At 38.8% G+C, this 13,554-nt stretch overlaps 1 protein-coding gene across 1 annotated transcript in view; it reads left to right on the top strand.

Annotated features, from left to right (window-relative positions):
* tmem266 (transmembrane protein 266) overlaps positions 1–13,554 on the top strand; it is a 481,028-nt gene that overhangs the window by 310,470 nt on the left and 157,004 nt on the right. The window lies entirely within an intron of this gene.

Raw genomic sequence — 13,554 nt, forward strand, 5'->3', positions numbered from 1 at the left:
GGGCGGCGTTTGATTTGCCCCAAATTTATTCTGCAGCAGGACAACGACCCCAAACATACAGCCAAAGTCATTAAGAACTATCTTCAGCGTAAAGAAGAACAAGAAGTCCTGGAAGTGATGGTATGGCCCCCACAGAGCCCTGATCTCAACATCATCAAGTGTGTGTGGGATTACATGAAGTGACAGAAGGATGTGAGGAAGCCTACATCCACAGAAGATCTGTGGTTAGTTCTCCAAGATGTTTGGAACAACCTACCAGTCGAGTTCCTTCAAAAACTGTGTGCAAGTGTTCCTAGAAGAACTGATGCTGTTTTGAAGGCAAAGGGTGGTCACACCAAATATTGATTTGATTTAGATTTCTCTTTTGTTCATTCACTGCATTTTGTTGATTGATGAAAATAAATGATTAACACTTCCATTTTTGAAAGCATTCTTTGTTTACAACATTTTATCACACCTGCCTAAAACTTTTGCACAGTACTGTATATATGAGGGGTTTTCAGTAATTTTTCTACCACAGCAGGAAAGAAAAGAAATTTAAAAAATGTTTGTTTTATTTTTCAATGTAGCCCCCTGTTAGCTTCATAGACCATCCACTTTTCCTGCAATGACTTTAACCCCTTTGAAAAAAAATCTTCTGTTTGACCTTCAAACCAGGATGTCACAGTTGCCTTGACGTCTCCATCACTTGAAAACTGCTCTCTATGGAGAGATTTCTTCAAAATTCAGAATGGGAAATAATCTGAGGGAGCCAGGTTCGGACTGTAGGGTGGATGGTTCAGCTGCTGGAACCCAGATTTTCGGATGGAAGCCTGTGATTGACATGACATGTGAACCTGTGCATTGTCGTGAAGAGGCAGCACACCTGCTGAGAGTTTTCCTCACTTTTTCTCCTTGTTTGACTCCCGCAAAGTGATCATTGTGTTGGCATAACTCTCCCCAGTTATGGTTGTCTTATGTGGCATGAACTCTGAAACAAAAGTTCTTCAATATCCCAGAAGACAGTTGCCATGACTTTGCCTGCAGATTTTTCTGTCTTGAACTTTTTTGGGATGGGGGATGACTTGTGCTTCCACTGCATTGACTCCATTTTGGACTCAGGATCTCTGTGATAGACCCAAGTCTCATCTCCAGTCACCAAATGGTGAAAATAAAAATTCAGTTGATCTTCATGGAGCATCTCCAAGTTCTCCTGACAGCACTGGAGCCTCATGGCCTTCTGACATGGCATCAGCATTCTTGCAACCCACATTGCATTGACCTTTGACATGCCCAACTTTTCATGAATTATTTTCCAAACTGAACCTGCTGAGATGCCCATTTCTTTAGCTATTCAGGAAGCCTTAATCTGTCTGTCTGACAAAATTAAATCCATGACTTTCTTGCACACGTCGTCCAGTGTGAGGGTCATCTTCAATGGACTCTCTACCCCACTTAAACTGCTTGCTCCAAAATTTTATTTCGTAGGATGATGGGGCAGACTCATAATAACTGCAGTCATGGGTTCATGGGTCTCCTTTGGTTTTTTCCCTACTTTGTAAGAAATTTTATCACTGAATGTTGCTCCAAATCAAGCATTTTCTTATTTGATTTGCATGAGGACTCTCCTGACATCCTATCTCTTGGAATGTTAGACTCACACTGAGCCACAACTGTACATGAGTAACCTTGAGACAGGTCACAACGTGCAAAGACTTGTTTCAACATGCTTGCTACTTTCTTTCATACTCAGGTAGATAAATCATTGAACACCCCTCATATTTATTTATATCTATTATAAAAAAAAATGTTGCGACGAGACATGATCTTCTGAAGAGAGACAGAGAGACACTTCAGAGAGGCAGAGACACTTTCACTTCCCGCAACACGGTCAAGTCACGTCATACTGACATCCATTGGAAGCATGTTCCCGTGAGACGGTGACCTAGGCAAGGAAAGTAATAATCAGCCCGGAACAAGTGGAATTGAAAACCTTGCAGGTCCAAACGGGGTCAGAAATAAAAGTCAAAGAGAAAAAGACACAGTAGAACTTCATAAAGGTGTTCAAAAATGTTGGCGCCATACACATGCAGAGCAGGTTACAGATTATGAAAGCAGTGGAATTTGAAACTTTTGGTGCGATACACACGCAGAGAGAGAGAGAGGGAGGTTAGGGGCATGCACTGATACAGCGCATTGCTGCACCCATCACATGACAAACCAACTCCGAATCCCTGGTTAGGACCTGAGTGCACACATGCAGAGCAAGTTCAAAAATATGACAGTACAGTGATCCCTCGCTATATCGCGCTTCGCCTTTCGCGGCTTCACTCCATCGCGAATTTTATATGTAAGCATATTTAAATATATATCGCGGATTTTTTGCTGGTTCGCGGATTTCTGCGGACAATGGGTCTTTTAATTTCTGGTACATGCTTCCTCAGTTGGTTTGCCCAGTTGATTTCATACAAGGGACGCTATTGGCAGATGGCTGAGAAGCTACCCAACTTACTTTTCTCTTTCTCTCTCTTGCGCTTTCTCTGATCCTGACGTAGGGGGTGTGAGCAGGGGGGCTGTTCGCACACCTAGACCAGGGGTCGGCAATCCGCGGCTCTGGAGCCACATGCGGCTCTTCAGCCTCCTTGCAGTGGCTCCCTTTGGCCTTGACAAAAAAATAAAAACCATGAAAATGAATAATGGCAATTTCTTAATTTAACTTGTATTTATATATATATATATATATATATATATATATATATATGTTTATTTACTACTACTACTACTGTTATACATTTTAACATCTAATTTAGAGAGTTTAATTCTGCGTGGACAGAAGCATTTGCCTTCACCGCCAACGACGCTGGCTTACCGGTGTGCTTAATATGTGGCGATAAATTATCGAACAACAAAAAATGTAACGTTGAAAGACATTTTCAAAACAAGCTCTCAGCATTCACTGAAAAATACCCAAGTGAAGATAAGCGAAAGAGAGCAATTTCAGAACTGCAACGGAAAGCTGAACAGAGCAAACATACTTTCAAAAAGTGGATCACTTCTACACAGTCAACTACAACTGCTAGTTTTGTGGCAGCTCAAGAGATCGTAAGGAGGGGTAAGCCATTCACGGACGGAGAATACATGAAAGAATCGTTCATAAAAATATCAGAGCATCTATTCTCCGACTTTAAAAACAAATGGGAAATTGTTCAGAAAATGCAAGCTGCATTTAGAGAAAGATTCAGTGAGTTCAGAAAGGAAAAACACACTCTCTCTCCTTCCCTGTCACACCCCTGGACATCGACCCATCCCTGCTGAACACATCCGCATTCACAGGAGTAAGCCCGATCTAGAAATTGAACTGGACGACATAGCAGATAAAGATTAATGGGTGTCCAAGTTCAAATGCCTGACAGCGGATCTTGAAGAAGTCACCCGTCAGAAGGCTACTCTCGCTAAAGAGCACAAATGGAGTGATATTGAAAACCTCCCCAAACCCGACAAATTTGTTTTCGACACATGGAGTGCCATTCCCGAAACGTATATGAACATGAAAAAATATGCATTTGGAGTCCTGTCCATCTTTGGCTCAACATACTTAAGTGAGCAAGTTTTCTCAAGCATGAACTTCATAAAGTCCAAATATCGCTCCCGCCTCACACATGAGAGCCTGCAGTCCTGTGTGAAGGTCAAAGTCACATTGTACAGCCCCGACATAGAGATGATCAGCAGCGAACTTCAGAAACAGAAGTCATTTTAAACAGGTGACAACAATAGCATTTAATAAGCTATTATTTTTCAGAAAAACAAAACACATTCATTTCGGACCCGGAGCTGATGTAGGTTTTTTTGTATGTTCAGGTGCTTCAGTTGATTCAGCACACTGAAATGGAATTTAATGTTTACTTTTTTAAAGCTGCTAAGCTACAGCTAAATGTTTTATTTATATTAAAGCGGGCTAGTTTTTATTTTAATTTTACACAGGTATAGGAAGGACCCAAATAGGCCTGCATAGTTCAGTTTAATTTATTTCAAAGTAGCCCTACACATGCACACTGCACTTCTGTTTGTTGTATTCCGTGGTTGTAACATGTAAAATCTAAAAAAAGATTAAAACTTTTAAAAGTTTATAAGCTGTGTTATGTTTTGCGGCTCCAGACTATTTTTCTTTGGAGGAAGGGGGGGGCAAAATGGCTCTTTTGATAGTGAAGGTTGCAGACCCCTGACCTAGACGATACGGACGCTCATCTAAAAATGCTGAAAGATTATCTTCACGTTGCTACCTTCTGTGCAGCTGATTAGTGAAGCGACATGCTGCACGGTGCTTCGCATACTTAAAAGCTCGAAGGGCACGTATTGATTTTTGCATGTTTGTTTTTCTCTGTCTCTCTCTATCTCTCTCTCTCTCTCTCTCTCCCTGCTCCTGACGGAGGGGGTGTGAGCTGCCGCCTTCAACAGCTTTGTGCCGCGGTGCTTTGCATACTTAAAAGCTAAACAGCCCTATTGATTTGTTTGCTCTATCTATGTGACATTCTGTGCTCCTGACAAGCACTCCTTTGAAGAGGAAGATATGTTTGCATTCTTTTAATTGTGAGATGGAACTGTCATCTCTGTCTTGTCATGGAGCACAGTTTAAACTTTTGAAAAAGAGACAAATGTTTGTTTGCAGTGTTTGAATAACGTTCCTGTCTCTCTACAACCTCCTGTGTTTCTGTGCAAATCTGTGACCCAAGCATGACAATATAAAAATAAGCATATAAACATATGGTTTCTACTTCGCGGATTTTCTTATTTCACGGGTGGCTGTGGAACGCAACCCCCGCGATGGAGGAGGGATTACTGTACTAAAATTCGAAAGTGTCAAAAAAAAAAAAAAGAGAGAGTACAGATCGCATTCGTGCAAACAAATGGAAATTATTACTAGGTGAAATAACCGAACAGCAAAAAGAGATTGATTATATATGGACATGGGTGATATGTTGGAAGTATGTAAATGTTGTAAGGCTTTAAAGTTTAAGTCGGAGACTTGTAGATCGTCTCATTCGTGTTGCCATCGGGGAAAAGTACTGCTGCCTCCCAATGAAGAGGTGTTTCCGCAAGAAGTCAATGATTTGTTGCTTGTTGAAAGTGAAATCCAAAAACACTACAGTCAAAATATACGTGTCTACAATAATCTTTTCGCGTTAGCATCATTCAATGCACAAAATGTTGATTTACACAATAATGGACCATACACTATGAGATTCTGTGTTCTCACAACAATTAAAGGTACTACAAGTTACATTTCAAAGAAATCACAATTCAGTCAGGTGTATCTTTATGATCACAGAAAAGCGATGCAACATAGAATCGAAAGTGTTAAATGATCTTACGTAAAAGAAATTCTACAGTCAATAATGGATACAAATCCATACATCCAAAAGTATCGCACTTTACACGAAATTTAACAGAAAAACACAGACAAAGAAATTTTCTTGGATTTCTTTATGTATCCGAAAGATCACAGTTGCATTTATAATAAACCCACATGTGACAAATTGTCAGTGATAATTATTTCGAAAGACAGAGGTCAAAGACAGAGTAGATATTCATGTATATCCAAAGGCAAAGCATGATTTGTCATTTCTGTCAAATACAGTGCATCCGGAAAGTATTCACAGCGCATCACTTTTTCCACATTTTGTTATGTTACAGCCTTATTCCAAAATTTCTCCGTTTTTTTAATTTTTAATAAATTTGCAAAAACCTCAAGTAAACATTTTTCACGTTGTCATTATGGGGTGTTGTGTGTAGAATTCTGAGAGAAAAAATGAATTTAATCCATTTTGTAATAAGGCTGTAACATAACAAAATGTGGATAAAGTGATGCACTGTGAATACTTTCCGGATGTACTGCACATAGCCAAATGCTGACTCTTTACTCTTTCTTTTCTTTTTCCCAGATGGTGAAACAGGATGGTCGTACAATATTTAACAAATGCATTCAGAAAAACTAATTAACACCCACACAATATTTCGGGTCAAAATTAGCGATACGTTCCCATGTATTTAACCCACATCTATCGCAACATTACATTATTAATGCATATGTAAACATTACAGCTAATCGTCTCATCTTTATTAAATCGAATCAAGCTAAACTTAGAACGGAACATATGCAAGGTCTCATTGATCATGTTCAAAATCCAAATATTAATAGTTCACACAAATTCAAAACAGGTAAAGCAGTAATATTACCATCATCATATCAAGGTAGTCCAAGAGCATTGCAACAGTTATATCATGATGCAATGGCAATATCCAGAACTATCGGTCGGCCAGATTTATTTCTTACAATGGCGTGCAATCCACAATAGCCAGAAATCCGCAGCTTCTTGAGAACAATGCCACTGGCTACATCGGCTCTGGATATTCCCACTTTCGTAGGTAGATTGTTTTATCAGAAAGTGTTTTTTATTGAATGATGCAATTCATATTAAAACGTTTACAGTTTCCCATGAGAATAGATTTTGCAAAGACAATTAACAAATCACAAGGACAAACATTTGAAAAAGTCTGTTTATTTATAACAGACAAAGAAAGGATATTTACTCACGGCCAGTTATACAGTGGTGTGAAAAACTATTTGCCCCCTTCCTGATTTCTTATTCTTTTGCATGTTTGTCACACAAAATGTTTCTGATCATCAAACACATTTAACCATTAGTCAAATATAACACAAGTAAACACAAAATGCAGTTTGTAAATGGTGGTTTTTATTATTTAGGGAGAAAAAAAAATCCAAACCTACATGGCCCTGTGTGAAAAAGTAATTGCCCCCTGAACCTAATAACTGGTTGGGCCACCCTTAGCAGCAATAACTGCAATCAAGCGTTTGCGATAACTTGCAATGAGTCTTTTACAGCGCTCTGGAGGAATTTTGGCCCACTCATCTTTGCAAAATTGTTGTAATTCAGCTTTATTTGAGGGTTTTCTAGCATGAACCGCCTTTTTAAGGTCATGCCATAGCATCTCAATTGGATTCAGGTCAGGACTTTGACTAGGCCACTCCAAAGTCTTCATTTTGTTTTTCTTCAGCCATTCAGAGGTGGATTTGCTGGTGTGTTTTGGGTCATTGTCCTGTTGCAGCACCCAAGATCGCTTCAGCTTGAGTTGACGAACAGATGGCCGGACATTCTCCTTCAGGATTTTTTGGTAGACAGTAGAATTCATGGTTCCATCTATCACAGCAAGCCTTCCAGGTCCTGAAGCAGCAAAACAACCCCAGACCATCACACTACCACCACCATATTTTACTGTTGGTATGATGTTCTTTTTCTGAAATGCTGTGTTCCTTTTACGCCAGATGTAACGGGACATTTGCCTTCCAAAAAGTTCAACTTTTGTCTCATCAGTCCACAAGGTATTTTCCCAAAAGTCTTGGCAATCATTGAGATGTTTCTTAGCAAAATTGAGATGAGCCCTAATGTTCTTTTTGCTTAACAGTGGTTTGCGTCTTGGACATCTGCCATGCAGGCCGTTTTTGCCCAGTCTCTTTCTTATGGTGGAGTCGTGAACACTGACCTTAATTGAGGCAAGTGAGGCCTGTAGTTCTTTAGACGTTGTCCTGGGGTCTTTTGTGACCTCTCGGATGAGTCGTCTCTGCGCTCCTGGGGTAATTTTGGTCGGCCGGCCACTCCTGGGAAGGTTCACCACTGTTCCATGTTTTTGCCATTTGTGGATAATGGCTCTCACTGTGGTTCGCTGGAGTCCCAAAGCTTTAGAAATGGCTTTATAACCTTTACCAGACTGATAGATCTCAATTACTTCTGTTCTCATTTGTTCCTGAATTTCTTTGGATCTTGGTATGATGTCTAGCTTTTGAGGTGCTTTTGGTCTACTTCTCTGTGTCAGGCAGCTCCTATTTAAGTGATTTCTTGATTGAAACAGGTGTGGCAGTAATCAGGCCTGGGGGTGGCTACGGAAATTGAACTCGGGTGTGATACACCACAGTTAGGTTATTTTTTAACAAGGGGGCAATTACTTTTTCACACAGGGCCATGTAGGTTTGGATTTTTTTTCTCCCTAAATAATAAAAACCATCATTTAAAAACTGCATTTTGTGTTTACTTGTGTTATATTTGACTAATGGTTAAATGTGTTTGATGATCAGAAACATTTTGTGTGACAAACATACAAAAGAATAAGAAATCAGGAAGGGGGCAAATAGTTTTTCACACCACTGTATATCGCATTATCACACTGTAAGACAAAACACGGAATCAAAATTCAATGCGATCTTGAAGAAAAGTTCATTCCAAATATTGTTTTTTACTGAAGTTTTAAAATAAAAAGTGAACATAATGCATATGTAACAATTCCCATGAAAAAAAAAACACTATAAATAATTTCCACAGGTCCAACATGGGGGTTGGCAAGCAAAGCGAGCAGGGGGCAGAGCCCCCTAGTATATATAAAACCTCAAACCCAGTGAACTAATAACAAAAAATGTATATCTTTCTGATGGAAGAGAAAATGCGAAGGATCTGCATAGATACAGTAGACTGGATGACACTGGGCACATGTTTTTGTTTCTGAGTTATCGTATCTGTGCAGATCCATTGCATTTCATTATTGAAAATAGTCATAAAATGTTCTGTTTTTATTTCACAGGGTCTTGAGGTTACGTGTTTTCTGACTCTGGAAGGATGGGGAGAGGGGCAGAGCTCCTAAGGTTTATTTTGACTAGGCGCTGCGCAGCATGGCTAATTATGTATGCATTCGGCCTGCACTGCCTTAAATTGAGTCAGTGCGAGACTCAATTTTGGTTTATGTTGCACTGTACCAGCACTTCCTGGTTAGAGGTTTGTGGTGCCGATAGATAATATGTCCATGTCAGTGTACACCTGTTGTGTTTCTGCCATGATTCCCCCTCTCCGGCTAGAGTTCAAATGGCTCTTTTATGTCTGCTTTATTCTTTTTTTAATGTTGTACAATGATGATAAGTTAGATTCTTTATGTCTAAGTATCTTTCCATGTATTGTACTATGTGTTTTGTGGGTGGTCTCCCAATGAGTGTAACCACCTGCCCTTCAGGGACTAGGGACCACCATCAGCTCTATAAATGCTGATTAAAGGCTACAGTCCCTAATGGTTCATTGAATGTGTGGGTATTGATCAATTTTATTATTCTGTACTTTGTAAATTTACTGGATTTTTTGACCTTATGCTCTGTTTTTGACTGATTTGAATATTGGGAATTGTTGCCATTGGATTGTCTTTCAGGCTAGAGTAGGGATATCAGCAAAGGACAAAGCAGATTGGAAAGTGACTTAAATGTAAAGCAGAGCATGCTGATAGTACACACGTGTAAACAAATGTTCTGCACATGACTGCTACAGCTCTGTCACGTCACGCTGGACGTCATCTAAACCAGTCGCATGGTGGATTTCCAGGAAAATATTCAGTGAACAAGGTCACTGGCAAGCACAGCATATTCACTGCGAAAAATACTTTGGCATATTTCATCAATCAACACCAATGCTCAGCATCTTCTTAACTATCACTCTTGCTTAACAATGTGTTTGTATTATCTCACTTAATTTTCACTAAAATAACTTTTGCACAGCTAGTTGGCAAGTGTTTTTGAGAACATAAAGATGTACCATTAAAATTAAGAAGCAATCATGGCACAAATGGCCAAAGAGTTGGTGTAGTAAGTTTATGTTTGAAACTTGGTTCTACATCACGTTGGAAGTTATTCCAGGATATGCAAGGCTTACTAACTTACAGATAACCTGATATCTGAAGTTAATCTGAATAGTGTATATAGGGAGAAGAATTGGGGAGATGGAAGGAGTCGAAGATATCTTATCTCTCTATATGCATTACACAGGATATGCTTCAGTTCACTGACAAAATCAAATATCAATATCTGTAGAATGCACTTCTTGCTGCAGATATATTACATTTAATTACAGGTAATAATGTGATGTAAACCTTAAAGAACATAATTGTAATGTTCTTGGGTTAAATGGAAAGTCAAAGGACTGGAAAGGTTGAGAAAAGACTAGAAGAAATCACAGAAAAGACAAAACCTTAAATGTCAAAAAGACAAAAACAGAGCATATTGTCAAAAAACAAACCAAAAGTTTTGGCACTCTAATAATCATTTCCCTATTTAACTAATTATTTCATGATTTAACTAACGATTTAGTGATTTTATCCTTAAACTTGACCAAACTGAGTACCTTACTACATTCTTAAACACTGACTGTGCAGCAACATTGCTATATCATGTGACCAGCAAAGGGTGTAGCAATGGCCATGAAGCAAAACTCTGTGACCAGCAATAAAGATATGTACGAAAGAACACCCCCAAAATGGCGAGCAAAAGAAATGACAAAGAAAAAAAATTAAAGATGTCAAATATATAGCACTAGCCATGTGCGCCCAACTTGCGCGTGTTAAAGCTGTCTGTGAAGGGCTCCCTGTTTAAACGCGGCTGCCAGTCGTGAACTGGGCCCTTCGTCGCACAGCATTATGATTTTTTATAAGGGAAACAAAATTACAAAACAAAACCCTTGGACATTGATTCGATAGGAACGGCCTACTCAGAATCACTGTCCGAACAGTAATTATGTGGTGGTGGAGGAGCATTTCTGCTTCTCTCCGTTCACAGTCCGTCTCATTTTCACGACGCTGTCGTTTCCTCTCACGATCTCTTCTCAACCTTTCTCCAATCTCGCAGGTTGCTTTGTGGCAATCCAAAGAGTAAGAAAGAACCAAATGCTTCTTTCTTGAACGCCAAACGCCGACTGATGGAAAATCACAGAAGTGTGTCTGACTTATATACTCTGACTGCCGACTCCAAGAAGTGGGTGAACATTCGATTTGGACGAAGTGCTGCTAACGACGGTTGATAGAAACACAAAAAAAACACAGTCGTGACAACGAAGCAGGTGTCGACACCAGATCTAAACACAAAGAGTGGTATCGACAGTGTTTGTAAACAAAAGTAACAACCAAGGCAGTGTGAGGGGAACATGAATTCGCGGACAAACAAAGATCAAGATCCAAATGAAGATTATATATAAAGATTAAACAACCTTGCATTTTATCTAAAATTGCATTTGGCTGAGTTGTGTATGGTGTTCAAGGCTCTTGGACACCCCCTGGTGGTCAGGGGAACATGAATTCATGGACAAACAAAGATCAAGATCCAAATGAAGATTATATATAAAGATTATACATTAATGAGTCATAAATAAGCAAAAAAAATGTCCATGGCTAAATCAAACATATTAAAAAATCTACAAGATTAATACGCATTTGATTCTGAAGTTTTAAAATTTCTGATTACATATTTGAATTTTGTTTCTGTTATGTGCAAAGACACTTTGTACTGTTTCAGGTTTATCACAGGACTTTAATTGCTTAAATTTCAATAACAACTAGAATAATTGGGGTGTTCTAAAACTTTTGGCTAGTACTCAATTTTTCCACATCTTTCCAAAATTTAGGAAGTTCGAGTTTAGTGAATAACCTGAAATGGTATAAAAGTAAGTGGTAAAATGTAAATTAAAAAAATCTCAGGTTGTCAAAAACTGAAAAATAATGTACATTTTAGAGGTCTGGGTAAGTAATGTGTTAACAACTTACAGATTTTCTGCAGCAATGAAAGTTAATTAAACCTTGAAAGTTAATGCAAACAATCCCAACAGTTATCCTAACTTTCAGTGATTACTTACAGTACAAACCCTTCATCTATATAAAAGCAGTGTTGGAACAAACTGCTTCTACACCCTTAGAAACCATTAGTGGGTCAATATTGCACTGTATGTTTGTAACATAATATTTAACAATTAACACAGGAAGACAGGCCATTTTAACCTTTAAAAGTGCAGAGCTTTCCTGCAAAGAAATTGCAAAGAAAGGTGTCAGTGAGGAGTATCTTACACCATCTAAAGAATCTTGGAAACTCTGGCAGGAACAAGTGTGGCAGACTGAAAGCCACAAGAGAACCTGAAGACAAGTTTCTGAGAGTCAACAGCTTGTGTGGCAGATGCCTTACAGCCCTTCTCCCCACATTCTTTAAAGATATGGTTTATTCAAATGTTTCTAAGAACAAAATTACAAACGCATATTCCTCTTCATTTTTGAGTCCCAGTTTCTAGGATTAAAGTGATCTTTGTATTGTATTGGTTTTCTGGACACATGTCTTCTCTCAGAAAGGTTTTCCACTATATAACAATTTAAAAAACAGCCCCTACTGTGGGCATTTGTAGCTGACTCCCTTAACATATACAGTAGGTTATGACCCTTTTTACAATAGAAGCACCTCATGCTAGATGGTGTTCCTTTTCAGCATTGCAGGGAGTTATCTGATCTTCTGGCTTCCACTTTCATCCTTGACGACACATGACTGGAAGGAGTTGGGCTCTTGTAATTGTTTCTGACCTCACTGGTCAGTCTCTGGTTGCTTCCAGAAATGAGAAAAATGTGCTTCAAGGTATCTGGAGTTAGTCCCTCTTAGCACCGATGTCATGAGGAGGAGAAGCAAACTGCGACAACATTAATAATAAACCTTTAATATAAAACACACTTAGCTGAACAGATTTACTAAGAGACTGTCCACTACTACTAAAAGTTAAACAAACACATTATAATAAAAGGTGCTTGTTGATTGCATTTACCCATCTATTTAGCATGCAGTGCTTCCCAGGGGTTATTATGTTTTGATGAAAGACCACTTCAGACCACTTAGAAACTGTGTTGATCAGCAAAATTTGTCAAAATGTTTTACAAGTGATGACCCTACTTTGCCAAATATTTTCCTGAAAATTCAATGGACAGCTTACTCAAACTTTGTGTTCCAACCACCCTGTGATGCTTTACAAGGCCAATGTTGGATGGGACAGCACCTGAATATATACTGTAACTTTGATCCTAGTAATGGATCAACCTTTATACCATAAGAAATTCTTCTTCCAGGATGGATTTAATAAGAACTGTGTTACTGCTATGCTAAAAATAAGAAAACTTGCAAATATATTTAAACACAAAATGCGCACACTGAAGGAAATTGGAAACATGTTGGTGTATTCATGTCTTAATGTGGCTTCTTTTTGTATGGACTTGTATGTGACCTGTGTATAATAGGTGAATATACTTCTTTAATAGAGTGCTATGTAGTTGATGCACACAGGAAGGAGTGAAGAATCCATATGCTTTAGTGTTTTGCATATTTAGTAGCAGTGGCAATGAGCAAGCAACAGTGTCATGGTAAGGAAAACTACTTTTACTTTTCATTTCGAGAGGGTTGAATACTTGCTATGGAATCTATGGGGGCCAAGCTTCTGTAAATTTATGTTTCTTGCTCCTGTTGCCATCTTGATACCATTGTCTGCAAGAAATTTTACTGCTGTGATATTTAGTCCTATTCATTTTAACTAACAGTGGCACAATGGGAGAGTGGTTAGCATGGCTGCCTTACAGCTCTGGTCACTATTTGGCCACAATGATCAGTTCAGTATGGTTGCCAGACAATTCCCTAGCCCTAATGGACACACAAAAGACCGTTACATCACTATAATCCAC

The sequence above is a fragment of the Erpetoichthys calabaricus genome, chromosome 17 (genome assembly GCF_900747795.2).
Source record: "Erpetoichthys calabaricus chromosome 17, fErpCal1.3, whole genome shotgun sequence".
In the NCBI taxonomy this organism is placed as follows: domain Eukaryota; kingdom Metazoa; phylum Chordata; class Cladistia; order Polypteriformes; family Polypteridae; genus Erpetoichthys; species Erpetoichthys calabaricus.